Below are 23759 nucleotides of genomic sequence, written 5' to 3'. Positions count from 1 at the left end.
ATAAATCTCGCGTTGAATGTACCGTACCGCGGCTGTCCGATTAACGTTGCGATCGGACATCCACTTGCGCGTGCAGCTCGACCACGGTGTCTCGTAGAAAAATGTAAGCCACTTGGCATCGTTCGACCAGCGTTACGACGTTACGACTAGCCTGGAATACGGTTCTCTCTCTGTTCGCGTGATGCACCAGGTGCAGTATCCTGTACGACGCGGTGCACCGGCCGACTGCGCTTTCAGGTCGACCGTTCGACTACGATCACTCTCATCAGTTACCTTCAAGGTTCTGTGTAACAATGGGCAAAAATGCAGGCAATAAACTCGTTGGCGCGAGATTAAATTGCGGGAGAGCCAAGGAACGTTAATTAGTAATGTTTCAAGGCGGGTCGACCGAGCACAACTACTCGAGCAGAAAATAGCATCCTGATTAAAGTTGTGGACCACAGAAATTTATTTGGGGTAACTGTGGAATAGATGACTATAGCTTTTTTGATTGACTGCAAAAACATACCTTGGTTTTCAATTAAAAATTTGTCGAGGGTCTCTAGATCTATTATACTGCGCCAAATTATATCATACTATAAAAATGTAAAGATTTATCAAATATATAATAATACATTGTTTAATTACGATGATACATTTAATTTCTGACAACTAGATCGCGATAGTGCCCGTAACGACTCGAGAGCGCTCGAGACGTAGCTCGCAAAGATCTTAACCCGCTGCATAGCTGGTCTTACGATCCTTCGCGAGTACAAGCGTGTATACGTGTACATATGTATGTATATATACGTACCTATATACAGTCGATAAATACAATTCTGGGCGTTTCCACCTCTTACTCTCGAGAGCGACTCGAGGCCGACACGACCGCGAGCCCTTTTCTCACGATCCCGGTCTCGCAACGCAAAGGAGAGCCTTTATGGAAACGCCGGTTGCGCAAGCGAGAACGCGAGCGGCGCAACAAACGACGGAGTCACAGACGAGCCCGCGCGCCCTACTAAAGCGCGATAGTTACGAAAGGCATCGCGAAACTGCATTACATCCTCGGAGGATTCAATATGGCATTACAGAAATTGCGGCTAAATTGCCTGATATTCGTTTTGGCGTCGCACCAAGTTCGCCCGCGAGTCCTACCCGAGCCGGAATACGAATCCAAATACAAACCGCTTCGAGGTACAATGCGCGCGAGAGATATCGCAAACCACGTTACAGGATACATACTTTGGATTCCGCTGCGTCGATTTTACGCATTGCCGTCTTTCTGTCAAGAACATTTCTCAGGCACATGTTCAAAAAGTTGTCGGTCGATCGTTTGATTTGAGAGTCCCTGTTTTTCCGTACAAGCAACATATTGTAAGAGGCGAAAAATAACTAGGAGACTGCCTTAGATTTGAACTCGAACTCTCCGGGATCCCTGGTTCACACGCCTAGGTCTTAGGCTGTACGGCCACTACTCCTACTGTTGTGATCAACTTGTTTTCATTCCGATCCTTTATACGACCTGTCAGTCTCGACTATCTTTCCAGATCTTACAGCTCGGCCAGCCTGACATTACATTCGTCCCCGAATGTCTCCAAATCGTCGGTTCATTCCACTTGAGTCCCTCCCAACCTCCATTTTTGGTTCACTCTTCTGAGTTCCTCCCAACATCTATTTTTGGTTTACTCTTCTGAGTCCCTCCCAACCTCCATGTTGGTTCACTCCTCCGAGTCCTTCCCAATCTCCATGTTGGTTCACTCCTCTGAGTCCGTCCCGACCTCCATGTTCAGGCTTCACTACCAGCCAGCTGCTTCTCAACTCCCTCCTCTCCGAGGGGTAGCGGATGAATCTCAACTGTCTTCGAGGGGTAGCGGATTTTATCCCACTTCTGAATTGTAAGAGGCGAAAAATAACTAGGAGACTGCCTTAGACTTGAACTCGAACTCTCCGGGATCCCTGGTTCACACGCCTAGGTCTTAGGCTGTACGGCCAATACTCCTACTGTTGTGATCAACTTGTTTTCATTCCGATCCTCTATACGACCTGTCAGTCTCGATTATCTTTCCAGATCTTACAGCTCGGCCAGCCTGACATTACATTCGTCCCCGAATGTCTCCAAATCGTCGGTTCACTCCACTTGAGTCCCTCCCAACCTCCATTTTTGCTTCACTCTTCTGAGTCCCTCCCAACATCCATTTTTGGTTCACTCTTCTGAGTCCCTCCCAACCTCCATGTTGGTTCACTTCTCCGAGTCCTTCCCAATCTCCATGTTGGTTCACTCCTCTGAGTCCGTCCCGACCTCCATGTTCAGGCTTCACTACCAGCCAGCTGCTTCTCAACTCCCTCCTCTCCGAGGGGTAGCGGATGAATCTCAACTGTCTTCGAGGGGTAGCGGATTTTATCCCACTTCTGAATTGTAAGAGGCGAAAAATAACTAGGAGACTGCCTTAGATTTGAACTCGAACTCTCCGGGATCCCTGGTTCACACGCCTAGGTCTTAGGCTGTACGACCAATACTCCTACTGTTGTGATCAACTTGTTTTCATTCCGATCCTCTATACGACCTGTCAGTCTCGACTATCTTTCCAGATCTTATAATATCTTCTCGGGTTTAATGTATGTGCGGCATGTTCCATTTTACTTTTACCGTTTCGTTTCATCATTATGCCGGCATAATACAACAAGCGCGCATAAATTATATTAAAATGCGTCACGCCCTATCGCGCGACTCAGCTCGCGGTCTGATTGCGAGAGTTTTCAAGTCAAGTAATCGCCGAGTTCGTACCGTACTCGCGTATAAAATCTCTTTTTCTCGTGTTCGCGACATTGTCTTACCCGTGTACGTATACCGTCGACGACGATGAGGTGCATGAACGGCGAGAGGCGAAATGGATCACGTGACCACGGAAGCTGAATTCGAACTGACGCGTGACAAGATAGCGTTGAATAATGTGCATTATTTCTATTATTTCATATTATTATATTATCTTATATTATTTATATTATATTATATTATTATATTATTTTTCGAAGAGACGCGTCCCAATGAAATACAGCGATAGAACAATCGCACGCTAACAATATTGCACAATTCTCGATAGCGCGCTATTATTAAGTCATTAACTAAATAATCCGGATCGCGTTTAAACAGCGATACACAATTCGATGCAGTGATGTATTGGAAAATTTTATTTTTTATTTTTTTAAAAGTTGCCCATTCTGCTATAAAATTATATACGACCAGCTATGTGTTGTCACAAGTATGCATTTTGTTTCATCTGAATACGACCCCATTTCTCAGTTAACGACCTAATATTTATAGCTTGAGAAACGTTCGCACGGAGAAACGACTACCGATTCTAGAGAGAAATGCTCGAAAAGGAATAAATTACAGTTCACTGCAAAATCGCGTGTAATACGGTCGATATCGCGCTCGCGCAGTGCTCCATTACACTGTATTGCGCTGTATTCACATCTGCCTTTCTCAACAAAGTTTTCCGATCTTCGTGCGCGAGGAACAATCGCATCCGTTTGGACGTCTCAAACTGCACTTCAGTACACGAAAGTAATTAAAAGTCCGCCATCCGAAAAAGACACTTCCTCCTCTCGGCCGTAAACATCAACACAACCGGAAGTGAAGTAGCGACGGTGGTACAATGCGCTTTGTTCTCTACCGCTTTGTTCCTTACTGCAATTACTAAGTTACACGGTTACTCTTTCACACCTCGCATCGTCATGACGCGGTGCGTTCGCCAACGTTATACAAACGGAAGAAGTTGCTTTTTAATTAACGGGAGACACCAGAACAACAACGCAACGCGGGAGTCCGAATCGCGAAGACATGGTCAAAGGAAGGCGCGGAGATGTTTGTAAAGTAGACGTAATTAGCACGCCAATTAAAGACCGTGTGTCACTTCCCGATCGCAGCAACGATCAATTAAGCTAGACTTTGGACCTCCAATGTGGTCCGTTATGTTCCACCTTTTACCTTTTGCCAGCACTCTGGCAACTCGTTTGCATTGTCGAGCATTTCCGGTGCGTTTCATTTTTACATTTGTAAGATCTGGAAAGATAGTCGAGACTGACAGGTCGTATAGAGGATCGGAATGAAAACAAGTTGATCACAACAGTAGGAGTATTGGCCGTACAGCCTAAGACCTAGGCGTGTGAACCAGGGATCCCGGAGAGTTCGAGTTCAAATCTAAGGCAGTCTCCTAGTTATTTTTCGCCTCTTACAATTCAGAAGTGGGATAAAATCCGCTACCCCTCGAAGACAGTTGAGATTCATCCGCTACCCCTCGGAGAGGAGGGAGTTGAGAAGCAGCTGGCTGGTAGTGAAGCCTGAACATGGAGGTCGGGACGGACTCAGAGGAGTAAACCAACATGGAGATTGGGAAGGACTCGGAGGAGTGAACCAACATGGAGGTTGGGAGGGACTCAGAAGAGTAAACCAAAAATGGATGTTGGGAGGGACTCAGAAGAGTGAAGCAAAAATGGAGGTTGGGAGGGACTCAAGTGGAGTGAACCGACGATTTGGAGACATTCGGGGACGAATGTAATGTCAGGCTGGCCGAGCTGTAAGATCTGGAAAGATAATCGAGACTGACAGGTCGTGTAGAGGATCGGAATGAAAACAAGTTGATCACAACAGTAGGAGTAGTGGCCGTACAGCCTAAGACCTAGGCGTGTGAACCAGGGATCCCGGAGAGTTCGAGTTCAAATCTAAGGCAGTCTCCTAGTTATTTTTCGCCTCTTACATATTTAATTCAATCAGCTTCACACCGTGATACATCGTTGCTTATATAATTCGTTGTAGAATCGCTAAGTATTCCACTAAACTCCATCGATCACGCCGCAACTTACTGCTTGTTTCAAAAAGGGAAAGGGACTGCGAAAAGAGACGAAGGTCTTCGCGACGAGTGTCCTACATTTCGTAATGCTCGTTAATCGTCTTGCAAAATGCTAATGCGTTCCTCGAACGCCCGTTCTCCCGCACTGCGAAGAAATCTCGTAAATTACTCGCTACTTTTCAGAGGCGAGAAAGGCGAGAAAGTTAAAGCAAAGGATATAAATAAAATCGATCACCGAAAAAAGCGAGAGTTTAGAATTTTTCTTTTTTGAGAAAAAGAAATTCTTCCGGAAGCGATAAAGAAGAAAGTTACCGTGAATGTACAATAGAAAAAGCGCGATATACGAGCTGCGATAAATTTCTCACACCAGGACCGGTTGATCTACTAAAAAAGTTACAACTGTACGCTGCGAAATTTGTTGTGCGATATTACACTCACCCGTCTTGTATAATCTTCACCTAAAATCATATAAAATCAATCTGAAATCAGCTAAATTTTCAGCTAAAATCACCACAAATTAAAAACACATCAGACGTCGCGGGATGCATCCCCTGCACAACTAATCATATAAATTTCTTGTTAAATCTGCCCAATAATAAGAGTATTTCTCCTTCAGAGTCCAAATATCTCATTTCTAATATTCAATTTAATTAACAACAGTCAGTTTCTTTAAAGTTTCAACTATCTCGTTTCTCAAAGTCAGCATCTCGTAACGTCTGGTGGTACTATTTTTCCCCCATTGAACTATGCCTCTTTTACGACGTATTTACTTCGAAAATAATGAGCGGCTTGTACAACGACCGCATACAAGCATGTCGGAAGCCGGGGCTCGTTATTCCGTCGTTATTTCTTTCCGACGTCCTTCCTTGCTGTATATTGTCCTTTCTACCTTTCTTAGATCGATTTACGTGAAGACACCTGCATTGCATACGTCGTACACAAGAGCTACAATTGCAAATGAATTCTGCACGCAACAAAAAGATGAGGGCGTACAAAGTCTGTTATGTTATATCCTTATGAGAGGTCTATTGTAACACGTCTGATTCCAAGCGCTACAAAAAGAAATATGTAAGAAAATTGTATTGATAGGAGACAATTTGAATTTCTGTGCTATAGGAAAAGAAGTATATAACATCGTTGTTCCTCACTGCGGATCAAAAAGCAAAAATATTACTACATTTAACGTGGGACGTCGTGATAATGCGGATCGAGTTAATCGAAAAGGAAATTCCACGAGAGAAGGATAAGAAGCGGTGGTAATTAAATGCGCGAGTCCCGTGAATCAGTGAACGATCGAACGACGTCGATAACTGATGGGGGCGCACAATGGCCGCGATTCCGGTTCCGAAACGCATTAAGCTCGTTATCGCGCTCAGCCAGCTCGATCCGCTTGAATCTACTCGTTATTGTGCATCGATGAGAAATCCTGCACGCATCGTTCACGTGGGTAAACGTCGATTATCTCGACAAAAATTCCCGGACGAGCCCTGTCGGATGCTCTAGGGATGAATCGAAATACGAGCGGAGTTGCCGCGCGGACTTCAAACATTCTCTCTCTCTCTTCCTTTCTGCCAAATTTTCAGAAAATATATTGTAAAATTGATATATTAGGAGTGTGATTTAGTTTTGAGGGTTTTGCAACAGATGACTGTAGTGTCAGTTTGTTCCAATACCTGTTTCCGATAACTGTTGTTTCTTACAGTGTTGACATTATCCATGACATTTAGTAGCATTATAGCAAGTAGAAATTTATGGTGATTCTGCCCCATCAATTAAGACGTGTGAATACTGGTTTAGACGCTTTAAAAGTGGTGATACTGATGTGAAGGACAAAGAACGCTCGGGACAACCAAGAAAGCTTGAAAATGCAGATTTGCAAGCATTATTGCACGAAAATCCAACACGATCCACTTCAAAACTTGCCAGAGCATTAAACGTTGATCGTACAACAGTTACGAAACATTTACATGAAATGGGAAAAATTCAGAAGGAAGGGAAATGGGTTCGACATGAATTATCGGAAAGTGCCATTGCGAACCGGTTGAACATTTGCATTTCGTTGATCGCCAGGCAAAAAAAGAAGAGTCTTTTGTCTCGGATTGTTACTGGGGATGAAAAGTGGATCTATTTTGATAATCCGAAACACAGAAAATCATGGGTGGATCCAGGCGAACCATCAACATCCACTCCGAGACGCAATATTTACGGTTCAAAAGTAATAGTGTATGAGCTGTTAAATCCGCACGAGACTGTCACGGCTGATGGTTATCGACACCAATTGTACAAGTTGAAGCAAGCATTGGACCAAAAACGACCACCAATTGCGAGTAAACGACGGAAAGTGATTCTTCTTCGTGACAACGCTCGACCTCACGTTGCGTTATCAGTGAAACTAACACTATTAGAGCTTGAATGGCAAGTCTTCTCCGGACATTGCTCCATGGGATTATTATTTGTTCCGGTCGATGCAACACGCTTTAGAGGATACACACTTTGATAATTTGGAAGAAGTGCGAAAATTCGTCGATGAATGGATCAACTGAAAAGAAAAGTCATTTTATCGTGGTGGAATCCATCTCTTGCCAGAAAGATGGGAAAAAGTTATAGAAAACGAAGGAAAATATTTTGATTAAGGTATTCATTCATTATCATATTTAAATACATGCGTTTTTGAGCAAAAAAACCCTCAAAACTAAATTACACCCCTAATACATATCCAAAGAGAAAAGTTTCGTTTAATTTCGACTCTTTTGTGGCGCATCACTACGGAATGAAAGAGGCTGATCCATATCACAATCCCATCATCACAAAACAAGTTTGCACATATTACAAAATTTAGTGCTAATTTCTTTCTAACTCGTTCCATTCCTAATTTTGCTACTCTTATTATTTTGTAAGAAATCGCGTTTAAAATGAAGGGTGATCAAGCTTGATACTAACAAGCTACTTCTTAATTAGGAAAACAAATGTATCTATGTTGACTTAACATAGTTAAGTGTAATTTGTTAACACTTACCATCAAGCAATAAAATTGAGCCTTGCCTGTTCGGAAAGTACGTTCTTCGACAATCATTTCTATGCCAATAACTTCCGAGTAATAAGTTTGTCTTCCAAAACTTAAAGATATAAACTTGCGATAAAATAATTCTTTTTAAAGAGTATTATTTTTCAAAAATATTTTTACGGCTTAAAACATATCTTAGAGCAACAAAATAGTAAGAAATCCTGGTATATCTGTTGTTTTAGTTAAAGTGTTCTATGATTTCTTCAATATGAGGGGTGAGCTAGCTTATCAAGCTAATCTCGCCTCCCTACTGCAAACGCAATTTCCTGCAAAAAAAGTTGGAGTAAAAAAATCTGGAATAAAGCAACAAAGTAGCAATAAACTTTGCGATATATGCAAACCTATTTTAGGATAATTTTTGTGAGGGTTCTAGTTTAATATGGCCAAAAAGATGGGCATCGTAGAGATAATCCAGAAGGATGGAGCAAACGTCGACTTTGTCAACCTCTTCGGAGTTAGGTTGGTCTATAAACGAACGTGGCATCGCCCTCTTCAGGGATCGAACGAGAGAGTCAACGAGAATGAAGATAACGAGAGTCGAGGTTCCTTCGAAGGTGGTAGAGATGCCCGGGCGACTGGCTTGACTCCTCCCCGAGGAATCCTTCGAGCAGGAACGATTATTCGGAGGACAGGACAGGTATAGGCGCCAATCTGAGCGGGAAAATCTCCTTTGGCTGAGCCACGAAGCTCAACAGTTCATCTGTCACGTCGCTCTCTAGAGATATTTCGTTCTGACTAAGACTTTACGTAACGAGGCTTTGCGTAATTCTTCTTTTTACCAATAATGTCATATATCTTTTCAGCAAAAAGCATAAAGTTGTTTTCGTTAAAGCACATAAAATACAGATAAATATTTGAAAAGCAGCGTACTAAGATTAATGAAAAATTATTGAGATTAAAAATTATTTTATCTGAAAGAATATAAAAAAAGAGACGAGGAGGGCTTGAAAACGTCGAGGACCTTGGGTGGAAGAACGCCTTTTCCGAAAGGCTTTCCACAGAAATATTTCCTTCTACGAACCGTCGCTAAAAAAAACCAAGAGGAAAGAAGACGACCTTCCTTTTCAAGAGTAGCTGCGACGTTTGTGAAATCCGGCGATTGTTGCCAAGGTGGGTACCGAAAAGGGCACGATGGTTTCTCGAGTGGTCGACGAATGCGATGAGAGGAAAGAACTAGTGATGGAAAACGCGCGGGGAACGTGCTGAAAAGAACCGAAAGAGGGCGAAATGGAAAAGGGAGAGAGAGGGAGAATCGAGGGGAAGGGCGGGCGATGGCGGCAGGTGGAGGATTCGCATTAAAATTCAAATATCACAGCCGGGGAAGAGCCCTCACTTTGAGGTCCGTGGAGCACAGTGGGCCAATATGAATACATTACAACGTGTTTGCATCCAGCCCCGGGCCGGTAATGCCTTCTATTAGAATCATGCCGCCGCATTTTAATACGACGGCCGACGGGGAGGAGGGGGGAGGGAGAAACGTGGCAAGCAAGTTGTTCGGAAACGAAGATATCCGTATAACCAACAACGACCAGCGCCCGATCTTCAATGATCCATCAGCGGTGCACGACGATTAACGCGCCCTACCACGCCCTGCCCTACCCTAACGTGATTTTTCGCAATATTGGATTGTAATAGCGTGACATATCATGGGGATCTTGTTACTTACTAGAATTTACCTTTGGTGATTTGTCACCATCCGTCACAAGCACTTCAAGATCAAGATCGCGAACAAAAAATGTTATCGATATTAACACTTTCACGGCTGGATGTTTCGCGAGACAACTTTCGTTCCGTGGTCGCTCGGACAGCAACGATCGACCGCTACAAAAAACATTCTCTGCATAGAAACTCTAGAAATTATTATATAAATTTTGTAATGCAATAAACATACACTTTTATTATTAATAAATATTTTTAATTTTATTTATCGATATTAATATTTATGTATATAATAACTGCGCGAACAAAGTCACGTCGGCCGATAACTGTCGGCAAGCAAAGTCACGCATACGTGACAATGGCCGTGAAAGTGTTAATATTCTAATAAAAAATTGTCAGTTTCGTAAATTACGTCGTGAACTATGCACGTTTTGAACATTATAGTTTGGATATCTTCCTATCCTTCCGGCTGTGTGTATGTATATATGTGCATATACGTATCCTCTTGAAGGAGACATTAAACGATGGGACTTTATCTGCACGTTATTATCACTGAAACTCAGTAAAGAGGAACGGCGTCTACTTCGTGCACACGTGTAGGCTGCAAAATCGATATCGTGCGACTACGGATATGTTTGTGGTAGCCGGTTAATGGGGTAATCATAACAGCAATTTGACATATTTGACTTTTCCAAAAAGTCGATAATTTATCTCGTTTCTCCAGCAAGTTTGCCCATTTGCTCGTAGATACGTTTATCGATCGACACACGATGGCGACGTTTATAATCTACGAAGAACACAATGCACGCGCGGCTACTTTATTGTAAATTAATAATCATTCCGAGCAGAACTTGGGCCGGTGTTCACCGTCGTTTGGCTTCCGAGAAAGGAAACACTGTTCCGCGGAAACTTTGACGCTATTGAATCATTTATCGGGGCGCGCCGCCTTAATTTCCATATTTAATCAAATCTGTAGCAATTCGGTTCCCGATGCGCGGATATCAATTGCTTATCAGACTGACGATGATGATGATGTTTTGTATCCTCTCCCCAGCAGATTAATATAATAATATAGAAGAGTAAAGTATAATTTACATCGATGTAATTATTCTAGTCGCAGCGCGTGCGGGAAAACAACAAGATCCTTTTCCCAGGCAACATTTTATCGCGCGAGATTGCTCGCATTTGAAACGAATGAAAGATATTTTTCTTAATCGTCCAACGAAAGAAACAGCGTGTATACAAGAATAAATGGCAGCGTCTGGAAATTTCCACGTGACTGTGCGTACTCCCGTTCCCTCGAGTGGGGGCCTATTATTCTCCTACTGCGTTGTTTTAACGGTAAAACGAGTCGTTCGTCATATTCATTATACTCAAAACGTGCGCCAGCCGGAGGGGTCACCTGTTAACCCTGCAGACTCATCTGATATGAAATCGCGACACGCCAGCCATGAGAGAGCCACAGTACGGTACGGGAAGAGCAGCACAGGGCTTATCTTCCTTGCACGTATGTCGTATTATTTTCGCAGGCCGCACGCGAAATTAGAGAAGTTAATTTTGTCGGAAACGGGGTCATGGAATTAAAAGGCTCACTTGGCCTACGGGAGATTCCGCTTATTGCGAGAAGCAGCAACTGAATCGAGTTCTTTCCCGGAGCGTCGCTCTGCAAAACTTTCCGGATAATTTTCAAAATTTGTAATATTATGAAACACCCAAGCATTTTCTTTTTCTTCCCTTTTCGTTCCCCTTCCGGATCCCGCGCGACGTTTCGCAAAGTTTTCCTACCCGAAATTAGTTTCTGTAACTCTTAAAAAAAGTACACGAAGTTACAGATATTAGTATCTCTTAATTAATACCAGTAAATATGGTTGAAGTTTAGAGCGTTCTTAAAACGTATCAACCAAATGTTCTATATCAACTAACTTCGTAATTATATCACAGCGATGTAATATAGGGGAGACCGGGATTGGTTGTCACACTTTTCACCTATGAATTTTTTACACTTTATTTTTATGCACAAAAATGATACTGTTAATACATGTTAGATTCTATCCTTAAAGCATTCTAAAAAAATTGGTCAATTTTCTAATAATTCTCAGCACACTTACAAAAATTAAAAAAAATTTGTGCAAAGAACGTGACAATCTTCTCCGCTGTGGGGTTGATTGTCTCAAGCACAGGGATTGGTTGTCACAGTGTATTTTAAATAGGAACTAAAACATGTGACATAAAAAGAATATTATTAAGCGATACCACACGTATAGTCGTAATGATCAGTTACTATTTTGTACTACATTGCCTTTTCGAAACTTACTTAAGGCGCTTTCAGCCAATAAAGATCTGAAAAGAATATCGCGTGTGTGGACGCCTTAGTTTTATTCTTTTCAATTTGGAGAACGGTATCCCTTGCGCGCGAGCCATACGATAAATCAGAAGCCACGAAACAAAAGTGCGAGCTCCAGCTCCAGTACGGGGTACGATTGCCGCGAGCGAGCAAGAAGTCATTGCCACCGTCCGCCCATCGCGGCTCCTTTTCCAGATTGCCGCCATTCGTCTAGCTTTCTAACAGTACCATAAATCCACGACGTAAATGGAGGGTTTCGATGGTACGTACGGGAGTAAATAGATTCGTCGTGATGAAAATCCGTGCGACTTTGCCCCGTGAATGACTGGTCAAACGAGTAAAATGCGCTATTCAATCAGAAGACGCGTCCGATGAAAAAAAACCTTCCACTGTGTATATGTCCGTTATGTAATTACGAGTACGGAAAGACCGCAACGTCATCGCGATTAAATCTCGCTTCTTTCGCAGATTCTTTTCTCGTCGCGTACACGTGTACGAGCGATGCAGACCGCAAGCGGTAAAATACTTATCAAAATACCGGTTCGGCAAGAGCGTTCTCGCGGAATTATCGGGGGACAAAATTGGATCTCGGTTTAATCCAAATTAGTTCGGCCGGTCGCAGTTCCGGCCATATTCTAAATTTAAATTTGAAATCCGACCACGTTCCTTATGTATTCAGAGGCATAAGTTTTAGCCTGGCTGAGATATCGCGATAACGAATGTAATTACAATCATCAAATTACTTTGTTATAAATTAATATTACAAGAATAATTCTGCATCGCGCAAAAAACCGTTAATATGAAGAGGAAATTTTCGTATTAACGTGGCATTTATGAGAAAAGTTAAAATTGAAAATGGAATTTTATTTGACGTGAGAAATTAATTGCCTGTGTCTTCTTGAATTAGACACGTGAAACTGTAAGCGATATGTCCCATAGAAAAGGACAAGTAATGGTTTCCTCGTTGACAGAATAAGTCGTCACCCGTAAACTGATTTCGTTTCAGCCTTTTTCAGCGGCGACGCGTATCGCGAGACAAGTTTCCTCTTTCGTCACGAGAGCGAGATTTCTCGCTGAAAGTTTCGCGCCGTCTGTTTTTCCGTTCGCTCGCCGAGGGAAAAGTATGTCCTAATAAGGCGTATGCGCGCGCGAAACGAGGAGACGTTCATTGTGCGGGCTGCAACGGCAGAAACGATCCCTGACGAGGAGCGGCTCCATCGAGAGGGACACGCCAGGAAATCCATAAATGGCGTCTCTCTGACCGGGTCAATGTCTCCATCGGGCCATCTAGAGCAGAGGTGTTACGCGCTGCTACCCTGCGCAAGTGCGCGCATCGTCGTCTGCAACGTGCACCGCTGCGTCGCGTCGCGAGAAGAGGATCGTTAATGCACATTTAGCGAGACGTGAACTGCAAAGAGCGGAAAAATAAAGCACCCCGACAAGAACTTATTACACGAGTTCTGCAACCGTCATTCCCCAAATTAGCAAGCTCTGCGAGACCTATTACGTTTTCAGATTTCTACGCCACACATCCGACACGCGCGCATCCATTTTTCCGAGCGAAAATTTTTCCTCCCGCCTCAAATCAAGTTTTGAAATTTTGCAGAGTCGTACGTTGCAAAATTCAGGACTGTACGAAATTGTATATAAATTGGATTTTAAAACGTTACGACACACGATAAATCTTACTAATACCCTTACGTTGTATTACAATACCTAATACTCTGGTAAATTGCGGAAGAATGAAATGGATGGATTCTCAACTAATGAGAAGAAATGGATGTTCGCGACTGAGATTTAATTTCTGCAAACCTCTCGCGGATTAAGGTGCCATTCTTGGAATTAAGATCACTTCCTCTCCCACCCTGCCATTCGGAAAGTGGCACAAACGAACACGAGTTACATCGTTACACGAGTCTTTCTTTCGTTATTGAATGCGGTGAACGCGTATTTTACAGGGTGAGAAATTCTGATCGTATCATCGCAATAAAAAGCGTAACTTGCCACGTAAACGCAGAAACTCGCGTCCACGCACATCGCATCGAACACGGCCAAGCGCCGGAAAATCGATTAATACTTTTTTAATATTAAAATAAATGCATGCATGCATACGCATATTTATATAGGTATATTTATTATGTATAAGCACTGGCGCGGTATTCATTGCTGCTGATGGCATGGCACCCTGTTACTAACGAGAATCTACACTGTGTGTGAAAAGATTTACGACACGATGTGTCCACGATGTAGCCACGATTGAAGCTAACAAATAAGCGTCATTTTGTCCATTTTTCAAGTTTCCGTCTCGTTGCAGGATATCGCTGGAAAGCTACTTTTATTCGGAACGGATAACGATACAGCCGGAAACGAAAAATTTCCCGTAATCACGCAGTCAAAGGTGGTGGGGACCAATGGGATTTGTTGCCGTGAGCAAGTCTGCAACGGTTGACTTCCTGCGTTCGATTCACGCCTCACGGGCAAACGCATGTCGCGTACGAATTTGCATGCGTACACACATGCTCACATGTACACGGACATAGTGGCGCGGGGGTGGCGCGCGAACGTACGGGGGGGAATAAATGTATTTACTCAAGGGCAGAGGTACATGGGACTCACTCGTGAGTACATAGAGCGCACGATAGAGGGAAACGAGAGACAGAAGTGCAGGTGGCGAGGACGAGGGCGAGAGTGAGGGCGAGGACGAGGACGAGGATGAGAACGCGGATGAGGGAGAGGGCGAGGCCGAGGGCGAGGAAAAGCGAGAGACAGGGCGAACGAGCATAGGCCGAAGGCCGAGGAGTGCCATCCGATATATTGCATTACAGCGCGTCTATCGATTCACTGGAAGCTATCAGCTTTCGTTGCTAGGCGATATCTCGATGATATCTGTGTGAGAGCGAGAGAAAGGGCGAATATCTTTTTGCAGTTTTGCTGTATAGCGTACCTTTTTCTGCACCTTTCAAAGGCATCAAACTGCTTCGCTGTATCTACGGATTTCAAGCGACTTTTATCGAATTGGCTAATTAGAGAGAGAGAAAGTAGTCCGATTATGTTACGAAACGCGATTTTCAAACGTTAATACAAACTGACTACATCAATGCTAAAATTGATCCAATTGCGATAAAATTGATAAATTAATAAAATTGCGATTCATCCATTAAACGATTAAAGGATTAAGTTCTACCTTTTTGTATCATAGGAATTGCCGAAATATTATTGCAAGCCGATGAAAATGCAGTCGTGTATTCTAATCGCTTTCTTTCTTGTTTTCCGACGCAACGAGGCCGCATGGGGATTGATATCACGGATAGGACCGTAAGTCGATTTAATGCCACGTCTAACGTATGCCATAAATCAAACGCAAAGGTATAAACGTTTGCTGTAACGAGCGCAGAAACATTAATCTGCCAGGTTCGTGGTGATATACGTTGGTCAGGTATTTTCGAATGAAATCGATAGTTGCAACGCACGATTCGTGTCACGCCTCGGAAACGGAAAATTTTGCGCGTTTTTGATCGAGAGGCTCGTCATAAAAATAATAACATGCATAATAAATACATGCTATTATACCGTTATTGTACATAATACCGCGAATGTTATTAAATATACAAGTAACACAATTGCAAATGTGCGTCGGAATTTCGAACGTTGTCAATGGAGAATGATTGCAAGGGATCAAATCAGATAAATCGTCTACCTGCAATTCTGCTTTTCAAAACTCGGAATTTTAATAAACTTGCTACGATGATATTTCCAGTCATTCAAGTAACCGTGATAAGTGTTCTCCAGGCAATTTTTCGAAACAGGCCTTCAAAAATCTGCATTTACACATTGGTTGACCATGTTCCAATGCTATATCGATGTTACAGGGATGTACTTTGAAAACGGACGATTTTTATATGTAGGATCAGTATTTGTGTCCACATAGGATCAATCCTTATTATCCTTATATTTTTCCGTTTGCAACAGAGCCTAAACTTTGTTTTATTCGACTACATAAGAATTATATACTTTTATGTCTTTTAGGTGTAAATGCAAATTCTTCTCATAAGACACTATCTCTAAAATTAACCGACTAGCGACTAGAAAATAAAATGAGTAGTGCGTGCGCGTGAAAGTTGATTGTCAAAATATTGAATTGTAACATAATCGTCTCGGTTGTTTTACTGTTTTTAATTTAATTGTAACATAATCATCTTGGTTTTTTACTGTTTTTAATAATGAATATCTGTTACAAACAACCCATATTTAATTTATATTTATATTTACGAATCATTATTAAAAACATTAAAAAATATATGTTACATGAATATATGTTGCAACCCAATACATTGCAATGTTAAATCAATCACTATATCGAAACAAACCATTTCGGCAAATAGTATTTCGATCCGAAAGGATCACAATATTTCAACGATTAGATTTGGATCACGAACTGGATTATCATATTCTCTAAAAAGAATGGCGCGCTGGCCATTTCCGCAACAGCAGGATATTCGAATTGTATTTGTATGTGTAACGCACGTTATCGCACGTAAAAACCTTTGATAAACATTCGCAAAACGTTCGATCTCCCACGTGCGCCAGGTTGCTGCCATTGGCAAATAAACCAGCGTGACTACTATCGGATGCGGTGCACGTAAATACGGGCGTAATATCGTCAGACCAAGTTTCTTTCGTCCACCTGTACGTCACCTATACGTGTTAATGCGCTATATCGAGCGATCAATTCGAGCTACCAATCGCGACCAAATTCTGCTGTGCAAAAGCAGTATTTGATATAAAAAAAAGAAAATTACAGAAATAGAAAAGTAACGTTCGTTGTTCGATCCCCGAAAAATTGTACTCCACTATCCCTCTCGTCTCTTAAACTTTGAAAATAAAATTCAGTTGAGATTAGAAAGATCTTATTCAACTTTATCCATTTGCATCCGTGAATCCCATTTTCTCCAAGTCCTTTCTGGTCAGTGCGACATTATTCATGCACTTTGATACATCAAAGTTAAAACTTTCGCAGTCTCTTTCGATTAGGCTCGTGATGTCACAACGTTACGTGCGAGAAACTCCTGCATTACGTCTGTAAGATCCTTCGTAGAAAAGTAGTCACGACATGTGACTCGACAACTGCGAACGCAACTTGTTCGTTAAATGCTACTATTTGCGTTCTCTCTCTGTCTCTCGCTTGTAAGTGAAAAGAAAAAGAGGAAACGAAGCAAATTAGTACTAGGCGGTGCATGGTCGCGGTCACGTGAAAGTCGAGGCCGCGAGAAGCCTCGTATAAATCTAATTTGAAGCATGACAACGGCACTAATAATACGTAATTATGTATTATTCGCATATATCCGCGCGCGTGCACGCGCGCGTTTAATCCTTCCTCGACACGCTGGAATTCCCCTGAGAATTTCAGAAAATGAAACGAGTTTTTTATTTCGCTCGTATCGGCGGAATTCTAGTTGTAAATTCCGGTTTTCTCGAGAAGAAGATGCGAGACGTCGCTCGGTATCTCTCTTTTGCGATAGCGTGCCTCGCTAATGCTAATGTCGCCCGGGGAGACGTACACCGCGAATAGTAACGCATGACAAGTCATAATTTAGCGCCGGAAACGCCGCCGGGCGACTTTACCACGGTGGCGTTTACCCCGTTCAAAGGACGGCGTTGCTCGAGAAAGCTCCGCGCAAAGTATCACGGAATATTCCGTCGCGACACGGGGATGACGTCAGGCTTTTCACTCGGGGAACAGGATCGGTCGAGCGAACGTCATCGTAAAATTATCAATTCGCTACGATACTTTTAAACATGAGAGTCTCAAGGCCAAGTCTCGAACTCGCGCGTGTAATTTAACGGCAAAACACAGTGTAAGAGACGAAAAATAACTAGGAGACTGCCTTAGATTTGAACTCGAACTCTCCGGGATCCCTGGTTCACACGCCTAGGTCTTAGGCTGTACGACCAATACTCCTACTGTTGTGATCAACTTGTTTTCATTCCGATCCTCTATACGACCTGTCAAGTCTCGACTATCTTTCCAGATCTTACAGCTCGGCCAGCCTGACATTACATTCGTCCCCGAATGTCTCCAAATCGTCGGTTCACTCCACTTGAGTCCCTCCCAACATCCATTTTTGGTTCACTCTTCTGAGTCCCTCCCAATCTCCATGTTGGTTCACTCCTCCGAGTCCTTCCCAATCTCCATGTTGGTTCACTCCTCTGAGTCCTTCCCAATCTCCATGTTGGTTCACTCCTCTGAGTCCGTCCCGACCTCCATGTTCAGGCTTCACTACCGGCCAGCTGCTTCTCAACTCCCTCCTCTCCGGGGGGTAGCGGATGAATCTCAACTGTCTTCGAGGGGTAGCGGATTTTATCCCACTTCTGAATTGTAAGAGGCGAAAAATAACTAGGAGACTGCCTTAGATTTGAACTCGAACTCTCCGGGATCCCTGGTTCACACGCCTAGATCTTAGGCTGCACGGCCAATACGCCTACTGTTGTGATCAACTTGTTTTCATTCCGATCCTCTATACGACCTGTCAAGTCTCGACTATCTTTCCAGATCTTACAGCTCGGCCAGCCTGACATTACATTCGTCCCCGAATGTCTCCAAATCGTCGGTTCACTCCACTTGAGTCCCTCCCAACCTCCATTTTTGGTTCACTCTTCTGAGTCCCTCCCAACATCCATTTTTGGTTCACTCTTCTGAGTCCCTCCCAACTTCTATGTTGGTTCATTCCTCCGAGTCCTTCCCAATCTCCATGTTGGTTCACTCCTCTGAGTCCGTCCCGACCTCCATGTTCAGGCTTCACTACCGGCCAGCTGCTTCTCAACTCCCTCCTCTCCGGGGGCTAGCGGATGAATCTCAACTGTCTTCGAGGGGTAGCGGATTTTATCCCACTTCTGAATTGTAAGAGGCGAAAAATAACTAGGAGACTGCCTTAGATTTGAACTCGAACTCTCCGGGATCCCTGGTTCACACGCCTAGATCTTAGGCTGCACGGCCAATACTCCTACTGTTGTGATCAACTTGTTTTCATTCCGATCCTCTATACGACCTGTCAGTCTCGACTATCTTTCCAGATCTTACAACAGTCTCTCTCTCTCTCTCTCTCTCTCTCTCTCTCTCTCTCTCTCTGTCTCTGTCTCTATTTCTGTCTCTGTTCTTGTCTGTCACACTTTACCTGATCCATCCTACATCCGTTTTCATTGATGCACGATAACCGCGTATGATCCTCGCTAATTGGATGAATAGCTAATAATATCGTCGACTTTTGTCACGCTTCGTTCCCTCCCTTCGTGCCGTCCGATGTGTATCCTTTAATTATCTTCCTTCCGACCCGCGTGGCCTTATTCTACTTTTTTCATTTCTACCACCTACCACTCTGGAGTTCTCGTCAATGACCCGCTCATACATACAGTGTCCGTTTTCTTCCCTCTGTTTTTCCGTTTGTCAGTTACCAAACAAACGCACGCGCGCATATAAAACCTCATCACGTGTAACGAACGGTCGAAAAAGAAGCGCTATAAAAATCCACTGTTTTACAAGCTCGTGATGCAAAAACACTTTTAGAGAATCCCACCTGTCGCCGAGAGACAGCCCGATTGGCGCTGGAAGAAATGCACGATATATGGACAGTACTCGAATGTCACGCAAAGGATCCTGCACTCTGGCACGTCTATACGTAACAGAGCGCGAGATACGCGTCGGAAACAGGTATCGACAGAAATGCAGGTGCATCGACCGAATATGCAGCAAAATATGCGACAGCGTGGAAACTTGGGCGAGAAGAATGGAGGAACTCGAGGAATTTATCGAATATGGAAGAAACGCCGGGGAAGCCGCGCACTTGCCCGCGTTGAGCGTGCGGCTTGCGCTTAATTCAAGAGAGATCTCTCTTTTTCATAATTACAAATTTTCCGCGTCAGAAGCGTTTGCCATTCACTCGCGAATCCTGATTCGATTAAAATCCCGCGCCTCCTCACTGCCGCGCTTCTTTTAAATCCGTCCTGGTCTTGGCGACAAATTACTCGCGTGTGCTAGCGTGTATACAGCAAATCAGTTAAAATTACTACGAATATTGTAATGCTAGTATTAATTTATAATATGCTAATTAACTGCATATTACTAGAAATGACTAATAGCCATATATAATTACAAAATTAATACGCGGTTGGATTCGGTCAACACGCATTAATACGTAACTGCTTCATTTTACATTTGTAACTTGGAGCGCAACGTGCAATGCCATGATTATCTTCCTGCATTATGAAATTAGTAACCGCATATTGGGAATAGTATAAACTTTATACTTCATAATGTATATGCATAAGGTCCATGCGCGCGCGCGCGCTACAAATATACGTATACGACATAAATGTATGCAACATAAATGTTTCGAGCGTCAGAAATCTCTTTTCGTTATTGTTTACGAGTTCCAATAGATTAATTTTTCACGTAGGTATCGTATCGCAAATCTCAACCCTTCCCACACAGGGGGTGGGTCTGAAACCCCAAGTAAAATGAAGCAATTGACGATTTTTATGAATGTAACTTTTTTCACAAGCAAATATTTTACAAACTACTTTCTTTTTCAAATTTTCCTATACATAGGCATATTCCTTGATGTGTGGCGTATTGATGGAAAAAAGTGACTTAAAATCAGGTTTTTTCTTATATTTTTAACTAAATATTCGACGTCAGGTAGCCTGTACCCCAGGAAGTCCGAAAATTGAAAGTGTGGGAAGCTGGGGTTAATTTTGCTTAATTTCCTACTTACCCGCCATCATTGCCGATCAAACACCACCGAGTTCCGAGAAGGTGACGAAAAGAAGAAACACGTGCGATACAACGGTGGTACGACTCGTTCAGTCTAATTGCACTGACGATTAACACTCGTGGCACGCTGATGCGACAGCACACGTTATCGAGATTCGAAGTCCGGGCGGCACTGGAACACGCGCGATTTCACTTTCCTAGCGCACTCACTCGATTCGAGTCCAACGCGGAATGGCGAGTCATTCAAAAGCCCGAACGAGCGGATGGACGAAATTTAAGTGCGTCACGTGACACGTCTCCCGTCTGCCGATTGGCCGTCACGACTTTGCGGTGTTCGCGCGGGCGCTACTCACTTCACGCCGTACTCCTTGCCGCGTTAACGACGGAAATTCGATTCAAAACGGAGACTCTCGTCCCTCGTCCCATCAGTAGCAGCTAAACGACGAAAATTCACGGATAAAGATTCATGGTGACTCCGCACTCCAACGCGGTTGCGCAAACTGTATCGTTATAGGAATCGCGACAAAAGTACGGAGCAAACATCGTTTCGAGCGCCGCGCCGGTCGAAGGCGACGAGGTCGCGATTACTCCGGACACCAATCACGGAATATCGATTCAATTCGAAGCGAGCCGGAACCGAAACGTCAGGACGCTTTTTCAGGTCTCCGTGTCCACGCGAGAGTCTTGGCGCGTGAATGCCGCGAATCGAGGCGTCCAACGCATTGGTCGAAACTGTTCGCTGCGAAGCTACCGAGGGATCCGAGTGCGCTCCGAAGTAAGCGCCGAATTCAGGTGTCCTCGCGTCGCGGTCACGTGACGCTCGTTTCGCCAATCGCGATTTTGCAGTCGCGAGCTCGCTGATTCGGTGGTTCGCGGCTCGCGCGATCCATACGTTGCTCGAAATTCGAAAACGAGCCGCTTTCGAGTTTCTGCTCTCGTGAGATCACCCAGCGATTACCGCGCCTACGGACGCGACGCAACGATCGAGAGATGCGACCGGTAACCTCACCGAAGGACAGCGCGAGAGCGAGGAGGGACAGGTGAGTGTATCGCGACGGTGCATCCACCCGACGCGTCACGACACGACGCGAGAGAATCCGAACGAGGTTTTCGTCGCACGGTGTGACACGACGGCGACGTCGAGGGAAGCGTCGATGAGCGAGTGGTAGCGACCAGTTCCTGCGCTGCTCCTACTCGTCTCTCACTCCTCGCTGGGTGCGCGCGTGTGTGCGCGTGCATCTCTCTCTCTCCCCCGGTTTCCCATCCCTCTTTCTGGGTGCGCGTACTCTACGCTTGTGCCGCGTTCACGAGAGTTCATCACGAGCAAGAATGTCTCGCGAGAGAATCACACCGATTCGGGAACTGGCTGGAACTGGGAGGACAAGGAACAACGCCGAGACGAGCGCATGAGACAACAACGCTTCGACAACACGACCTCCGCAATCCGCGGAAGGACTGTCGGTCCGACAGTGTTCACCCGCGCCCCCACCATTCCCAACGAGGCCGTACGTGAGGGAGAGCGCGAGAGCGAGAGCCGCAACGAGAGAAAGAGAGAGAGATAAAGAGCGAGGGGAGGGAGGGAGAGGGAGACAGAGAAAAGGAAAGAGAGAGGCTGGAAGACCTTCCGACGGTGGTACACGAGACCTGCGCGCGCGAAACCGACAGAGAAGGAGGCCGAAACACGGAGCCGCGGCCTGGGTAGGGGGTAGACGAGAGCGAGAGGGATGCTTCGCAGGAGCGTAGGTGGCCGTCGCGACGCCCCGACGACTACGCCACCGGCGCTCCTTGCTAAATATGTTTCTCTTTCGCCGTTATTGACTGGCGTGCCGCGAATGCTTTCCCTTGGCGCGGCATTGATCCGCTTTCTCTCTCTCGCCGAGACATATTCAACTACGAAATAACTAAGTATACGCGATTGACACTCCGTCGCGACGCGATGGTCACGTGCTTCTAGCGACAATTTGTCCTCTCATCTTTTACATCAGGAATTATCTGTCTTGAAAAAAAAGGAAACATGTATATGCCAAAGAATATAATTTTGTTACGATATTTTTTTGCACGTGAGCGCTGAAAAGAATCGAACAATTGTTCAACAACGTCGGACGTTGTTTGAACTCGTGAAGGATACAAAGGATTGAATTTATCAGCACGCGCACTTTTATAGTACATAATGTTCTACACTGTACAAATTTGTACACACGCGCGTTTGCACCTCGCAAACATTTCTGTTTACGCGACAGTTTTAATTATTGATGAATTCAGTTGGCGTATCGCGACACAACCTAACTTTCTCGAAAAGCGCCCGCTGTTAGGTCGGGTCTGCCCTCAGCTCAGCCTTCAGGTTAGGTTAGTTCGCGGCGGTGGGGGCGGTAGGGTTGCTGGTCCCGAGGAGCAAGGGGAAAGGACCGACCACTGAGTCGAACGACCGGTCGAGTTTGCGCACTGGACAAAGCGTAAACGGAGTACAAACTTTTTCCGTGTTCCACGAGGCAACTTACGTGTATTCGTGACTGCGGTAGGTCGGCCTTTAAAAACCACCGCGATTTGTCCTTGAGACGAGAGCCAAATCGTCACCGCCATGGCCAGTCGGTGTCCTTTTCCTTCCCGCGCACTCCGTTATGCTTCCTTTCGCGACCTCTACATGCGTGTCGAGAATTCAATAAAGCTCTTGTTAGATATCAGTTTTAATTACACAACAAATTTAGTAGAAGAGTTTCGTTGCCGAAAAGCCTCCGAGTTTCCTTGTGATCGATTGTTGATTGATCTTTAGTCGGGCCGGAGAAGGTAGCTTTCTCCTCTCTCTCGTCGAGTCTTATCGAGAATCTGGAATTTGGAAACAAGTTTCCTAATTTAGCTTCCTTTCATAATAAAATATCGAAGAGCTTGAGAATATATCGATTTTCTTACTCCGAACGCGATACGTGATTCGTATATAAATAAATTAGTAATCTGGCCTTGTGCAATAATAATTGCCGCATACCGTTGATCGCATAAATTTGGAAATTCTAGAATCAAATTATTCAGCACCGTTAGCTCGTAAAAGCGCTCTCTCTATGTATATTTTATATCTTTTAATGTGATGGGTTTTTCAGCTTT

General features: G+C 44.2%; 1 protein-coding gene across 2 annotated transcripts in view; it reads right to left on the bottom strand.

The window, feature by feature from the left end:
* Positions 1-22146, bottom strand: part of LOC105283935 — an 80146-nt gene extending 58000 nt beyond the window's left edge. Inside the window, exon 1 of one of the 2 annotated variants that reach the window (XM_026974774.1) lies at positions 20665-22146. The gene's annotated coding sequence lies outside the window, so the exon portion shown is untranslated. The remainder of the gene's footprint in view (positions 1-20664) is intronic. The other variant, XM_026974778.1, reaches the window with a different exon arrangement.
* Positions 22147-23759: the final 1613 nt, after the last annotated feature.

This window comes from Ooceraea biroi, chromosome 13, assembly GCF_003672135.1.
Source record: "Ooceraea biroi isolate clonal line C1 chromosome 13, Obir_v5.4, whole genome shotgun sequence".
Taxonomy (NCBI): domain Eukaryota; kingdom Metazoa; phylum Arthropoda; class Insecta; order Hymenoptera; family Formicidae; genus Ooceraea; species Ooceraea biroi.
Note: the sequence above shows the minus strand (reverse complement) of the source record. Positions and strands in the feature narration are given on the sequence as shown.